Consider the following 7222-nt stretch of genomic DNA (forward strand, 5'->3'; position numbering starts at 1 on the left):
TACGTCTTCGAGTGACTCGATCTTTCTGATCTAAGACTCTAATAGGGTACTCGGCATAAGTCAAATTCAGGTTCTAGTTCTACATCACCAAAGTCGACCACTTGGTCAGGTACTTGAAGACACTTCTTTAACTGAGATACATGAAGATATCATGCACCACTGACATGTGATCTGGTAGCTTGACGCGATAGGCGACCGGTCCACATCGTTGTTGGATTTGAAAAGGACCTACATAACGGGGCGCCAACTTTCCCCGAATCCCAAAACGATGAACTCCTTTCATCGGTGATACCTTGAGGTAGACATGATCTCCCACTTTGAATTCTAGCGGTCGTCTCCTCTTATCAGCATAGCTTTTCTGTCGGGATTGAGCTATCTTCATATTAGCTTGTATGAGTTTAACCTTCTCTTCAGCTTCCTTGACCACATCCGGTCCAAAGAACCAACGTTCTCCAGCTTCTGACCAATTTAAAGGTGTCTGACATCTACGACCATACAGTGCTTCGAATGGTGCCATTTTAATGCTCTCTTGATGGCTATTGTTATATGAGAATTCAGCTAAGGGAAGGCATTCATCCCATTTAGCACCATAGGAAAGGACACATGCTCTTAACATATCTTCAAGAATTTGATTTACCCTCTCAGTCTGTCCATCTAGTTTGCGGATGATAAGCAGAACTACGGATAAGTTTAGTTCCCAAAGACTCATGTAGACTTTTCCAAAACTTGGATATGAATAATGACCCTCTGTCAGAGACAATGGTCTTGGGTGCCCCATGCAGACTGAAAGATTCTATCAAGATAAAGCTTTGCATACTGCTTCCGCTCGATATTTATCTCTGACTGGTAAGAAATGAGCTATCTTGGTTAGGCGATCAACAATAACCCATATTGAATTGTAGCCTGCAGATGTCCTAGGCAATCCCACGATGAAGTCCATACAAATATCTTCCCACTTCCAAGATGGAACTGGCAACGAATGTAATGGACCTACAGTCTTCATATGAACCGCTTTGACTCTCTGACAAATATCACACTTGGCCACATATTGAGCTATTTCTATTTTCATTTTGGTCCACCAATATCTCTTTCTTAGATCATGATACATTTTGTTGCTACCTGGATGAATGGAGTATCTTGTAGAATGAGCTTCATCAAGAATCTGCTTTCGTAGCTCTAGATTTTTGGGTACTACCAATCTATCCTTGAACCATACAACATCTGATTCATCAATCTTGAAACATGTTGGTTTCCAGATCTGACTTTATCCTTGATATGGGCTATGCCCTTACTTTTCTGTTGAGCAGCAATGATCTGATCTTTGATAGTGGACTCAACTGCAATATTGGACAGGGAACCTTGTTCTATGATTTGTAAATTCAGATGCTCCATCTCTTGACACAATGTTCGTTGCATAGGTTCTACAAGTCAGACAATGGCAATGACTCTTGCGACTCAGGGCATCGGCAACCACATTAGCCTTGCCCGGATGATAATGCACTTCTAAGTCATAATCTTTGATAAGTTCTAACCATCTTCTTTGCCTCATATTCAACTCTGACTGAGTGAAGATGTATTTCAAACTTTTGTGATCCGTATAGATATGACAGATATTGCCCAATAAATAATGTCGCCAAATCTTGAGTGCATGAACAACAGCGGCTAATTCAAGATCATGGGTGGGATAATGTTCTTCATGCTTCTTGAGTTGTCTGGAAGCGTATGCTATGACTCTGCCTTCTTGCATAAGAACACAGCCAATACCAATTCCAGATGCATCACAATAGATATCAAATGGCCTCTCGATATCAGGTTGTGCTAATACTGGTGCAGTTGTCAGCAACTTTCTTCAATGTCTGAAAGGCCTTCTCACATTCTGTTGACCATACAAACTTAGTTTGATTTTTCAGCAGTCCAGTAATTGGCTTCGCAATTCTGGAGAAGTCAGGGATGAACCGACGATAATACCCTGCCAACCCCTAGAAAACTACGAACTTGATGAACAGTGGTAGGTGCTTTCCAGTTAAGGACTTCTTCTACCTTGCTCGGATCAACTAGCTATCCCTCAGCAGATAACACATGACCCAGAAATTGTACTTCCTCCAACCAAAATGCACATTTACTGAATTTGGCATATAGTTGGTGATCTCTTAATCTTTGTAGAACAATGCGGAGATGTTCCGCATGTTCCTCTTTGCTCTTAGAATAGATAAGAATGTCATCAATGAACACCACGACAAACTTATCCAACTCAGGCATGAAAACTGAGTTCATTAGGTACATGAAATGAGCCGGAGGCATTGGTCAGCCCAAAAGACATGACTAGATACTCATATAGACCATATCGGGTAGTAAACGCTGTCTTCGGCACATCTTCTCGTCTGATCTTAATCTGGTGATAGCCTGATCTCAAGTCTATCTTCGAGAACACCTTAGCTCCCGCAAGTTGGTCAAAAAGCAAATCAATTCGGGGTAAGGGGTATTTGTTCTTTATGGTGACTTCATTTAACGGCCGATAGTCAACACATAACCTTAAGGTTTGGTCCTTCTTCTTCACGAAGATAGCAGGGCATCCCCAAGGTGATGAACTGGGTTGAATGAAACCCTTGTCTAACAACTCTTGTAGTTGCATTTTTAATTCTGCTAGTTCTTTGGGTGGCATCCTATATGCTCTTCTGGACACTGGTGCTGTTCCCTGGTTTCAGATCAATTCTGAAACTCTACATCTCGGTCTGGTGGCAGACCAGGCAGATCATCGGGAAAGACATCCGTAAACTCACATACCACTGAAATTTTCTCGGCTTCTTCAACAATAGTTGCACAGACTGTTTCCACTGTACTCTTAGGAAAGGGAAGTTGGATGAGAAGTTGGGTTTTGCTGTCAGGTGCATTTACCCTTATGGTTCTACGCAGGACATCTATGATAGCCCCGTGTTGGGTTAACCAGTTCATACCAAGGATCACATCTATATCTTGATCCTTTAATATCAGCATATTGGTAGGGAACTCATAACCTCCCAAATCAATAGGTACATGCTGAACTACCTCCCTTGTACAGATTCGTCCCCCGGGCGACTGTATATGATATGGTTCTTTTGTTTCCCCAATAGCTATCCCATGCTTCACAACAAATGTACGATTGATGAATGTATGGGATGCACCAGAATCAAATAAGGTAATTGCAGGATGCTTAGCAATGGGAAACATACCCATCATTACTGGTTCTCCTTCTGGAATAGATTCCACCTGAGTATAGAAGACCCTTCCTAGTTTTCTTCTCAGCCTGACCCTTCTGACTATTCTGAGCATTGCCCTTGTACTGATTCTGAGCTTGAGTAACAGGGGCTTTGGGTGCATCAGGATTGTTCTTCCTAGGATACGGACATTCTCGGAAAAGTGTCCGGGTTTACCACAATTATAGCATGGATAATTGTGATTCTGGGGAGTAGCATTGCGGTTTGCATTATTTGTATTATTTTGCTGCTGCGGTGCTTGATGAGGATAAGGCGTATTAGTTGCAGGGCGAATAAAGATTTGCTGCCTGCCTTGGCCTTGTTGTGGGCGGAATGGTGCACGCCATGATTCTGAGGATGGTAGACTATCTTTTGACGCTTTCCACTCGACGATCCTGAAGCAGATATTTTCTTTTTCTTCGCCTCCTTGTGTCGGCGGTAATTCTCCTCTGAAGCGATAGCAATGTTGATTGTCTCATGATAAGTTGCGTTACCACAAGTTGCCATCATGGTCTGAAGTTTAGTGTTTCAGGCCTCTAAGAAAATGATTCTTCTTCTTCCTGTCAGTATTCACATACTCAATAGCATACTGCGACAGGTGATTGAAGCGCCCAACATAATGCATCACCGGGTGCTCCCCTTGCTTAAGAGCCAAGAACTCTTCTAACTTCATGGTCATCACCCCGTCTGGAATATAGTGTGCCCTGAAGGCATCCTTGAACTCCCTCCAGGTGATTTGGTGACCAGCGGGCTATACTGCTACCAAATTTGCCCACCAGGCACCAGCAGCTCCTCGGAGTTGCTGTGCCGCAAACCTTGGTTTCTGAACCTCGGTACAGTGAATCAGCTCAAACTTTTGCTCTATTGTCCTAAGCCAATCGTCAGCTTCTAAAGGTCTTCTGCCTTAGAGAACACAGGCGGACGTGTGTCAGTAAAATCAACATAGGTTGACTCATCATTTCCATTATTACGACGGACCACGATTAGGGTATGGTGCTTGTTGGTTCTGCGCCAATTCCCTTAACAACCTAGCATTCTCTGCCGTTGCATTGACGAGTGCGGCTATGGCATCTGCCATAGTCGAAGGCATTGGTGGAGGATTTGGGCACTCATCATCGTCATGCGAGCCACTAGCACCAGTTCGGGTGATAGGACGAGGCATCTGTTAGAGAAACACGTTTACTTACATTATTCTTTATTGAAAGCATTTAAAAGGTTTCATGCTACAAAGGGTTACTTATTTAAATTACATGTCTTGTATCCCACAAGACAACCCTAGGTTTACTAGGAAAGCAGTAAAGGAACTATTACTACTCCTGAGCTCTCAGTCATCGGCATCCGTGCCCATATCGGACGAAACCTCATCTTCATCTGAGAAGTACACTAACTCCTTCAGGATCCTCCTCTTCTTCATTCTCGACTTCTCCTGGATCTACAATCATTTCTTCATCTGTAACTTCACCATCCCCATGAGGAGGATGAAGTTGAGCGTACAGCATGTGGACATTCTCATGAAGAATGGCATTGTCCATCTCCAGGTCTTCTACATAGAACTCCAACTCATGGACGCGTTCATTGGCCGCATCCTCTCGTGTCCAGGCTTCATTCCGCAGCTCCATGGTCATGGTGATGCCCCTTTGCATTTCCGCCAGCTCTTCTTGATCTTTGGCATGAGCTCGACTGAAGAGTGTTGAGCTCCTTGGTAAGGCTTCTCGATGTTGGCGGGTTGCTTGAAGATCCTTCATCTCCTAGGTTCTTGGAACTTCCTTCACCAAGCTCATGGTTTCTTGGTGCCAACTGGTGATGAGGAACTCCTATGAGGTCCGGTGGACTTGCGTGCGGTTACCTTGGTCTTTGCCATAGCCTGTAGAATTTAGGGTAGGACTATAAGAATAGCTTGAGGATAATGGAGGTTAGCAAGAATGGGATTGACATTACTTACCCAACCACTATTAAGGGGAATTATTATGCAAGGTGCTCAAGCATGATGCATGAATCGATCTTACGAATCTAGGTACAAAAGATTTATATAATCATAAGTACTAGATTTTTAATACATAGGACAAACCTAATCATATTATCCGCCACGAACTTTCAATAAGACAGGATTGAGGCTAGATCAAAGGTAAGAAGAAAGAAATTTGAACTTTAAAATATCAAGTTTACTTTCTTTGATCCAAATCAATTTGAAGGTTTTCCAAAGTAACCTACAATGATCTTAGATGGGAACTGCTCTGATACCAGCTGTGGCAGAACCTCCTAAGAAATCGGGCCCACGTGCACCTATCGTTGTCTTAACAGACCTCGGATAGCGTTCACTGAGTTCCCAACAACTCAACAGGTCTGTCTGGGTGTCCTCGGGAAACCCGAATCATCCACGATTCTCTTTTCAAACAGGATCCCAATCACAGACATTGCAGATTACAACAGTTTATTCAAATATATACATCAGAGTAAAGATAGCGGAAAGTCTTAAGATAACATAGTTTACAAACCAGTTGTTTTCAAACTTACAATACCATAAGTGTCTATACAACCATAGTAGCGGGATAATATTACATTAACTTTATTTATCATACAAACTAGTGCCTTGTCCAAAGGCCATTCATCACTCCTCATCGTCATTGACTTCAAACACAGACATGCAGCAGGGACCAAAACAAGCCTGCGCATGCGACTCACCTGCAACAAGGGTTAACAAACCCTGAGTACAAAAGTACTCAACAAGACTAACCCGACGTAAAGGGGTGTAAGACTTTTAGAGATGCAGGGTTTGGGACAAGGTAAGGATGTAGCAAAATTCAAAGTCCTTTGCCAAAAGCTTACTATTCTTATCCTATTTTCAAGTTTTACCCTAAGTCCTTTTAGTTCATTATCTCAACTAAATGTACATTTTCCCATATTCCATTCCTTCTCATTCCATTCTTTTCTCATATTTTAGTAATTCACCAGTCCTGCATTGCTTCTGTAATGAATCGAGTCTCCATATCCACGGAGCACCGGCAATTCGAATTGATTCAAGTCCCAGCTAGGGATTCCTTATCACACGACATATGTAGAACTTAATCTTGCATATATCAACCTCGCTACCGGATCCTCCTATACTAAGCCGTCTCCACGCCACCCGAGAGCACAGCACACCTCAAATCCGGCCACATTCCAGCCACTGAGGGTACACGCTACTCCCTGCCATCTCTCCACTCCCAGTGCGTGGGCATTCGTCTTAGTATCGGATTAGCCGAAGTAGGCTTACCGGAGTATGTGACCAGTACTACAAAGTGTCTCGTTCAGAAGATCCACAATGAGTGGCCTTTAAGCGACATAGTCGGCAACATTACCCAACATTCAAGATAAGTCACCCGACTAGTCTCTAGTTCATTCTACATTCTTTCTTTCTTTGGCCAGTATGCCATCTTTGATTGTATCAAAACTTTTACTTTGAAAGCCTATCATAAAGCATACTAAGCATTCTACGCCTTTGTAAATGAAAACATCTTCAAGGATGGTAAACAATTAACAAGGTAGGCAATGCATCAAGTAGGTAACATTTGAATTAATCAACTTAATGCAATAAGTAACATAGGTGATAAACTTTTCAAAGTAAACAAGGTAATGGTTTAATGCATAAACCGGGGCTTGCCTTCGTTGACGATCCTCAGGGTTCCGGATCAGTACCACAAATTATCGAATCCCGTGACAACCGGGGATTCTTCCAGAACTTGCTCAACTAGAATCGTTTCACTCTCGGGTTCTACACGAAATGATAACATATGCTTTAACATGATGATAATGTAAACATGATGCTTTCACGGTACATGAAATGTAAAAACACCCCGAATACGATTTTCCTTCACGGTACAGTTGCAAGCCAACAAAACCAACTTGCAATCCTACCAGTCAAGAACCACACATGTGAATTGACCAAATGAATCTTGAACCCTACTAGTCACAAAACATGACCAAAACAAGATCAACACTAATCAAACACT

The sequence above is a fragment of the Miscanthus floridulus genome, chromosome 1 (genome assembly GCF_019320115.1).
Source record: "Miscanthus floridulus cultivar M001 chromosome 1, ASM1932011v1, whole genome shotgun sequence".
NCBI lineage: Eukaryota > Viridiplantae > Streptophyta > Magnoliopsida > Poales > Poaceae > Miscanthus > Miscanthus floridulus.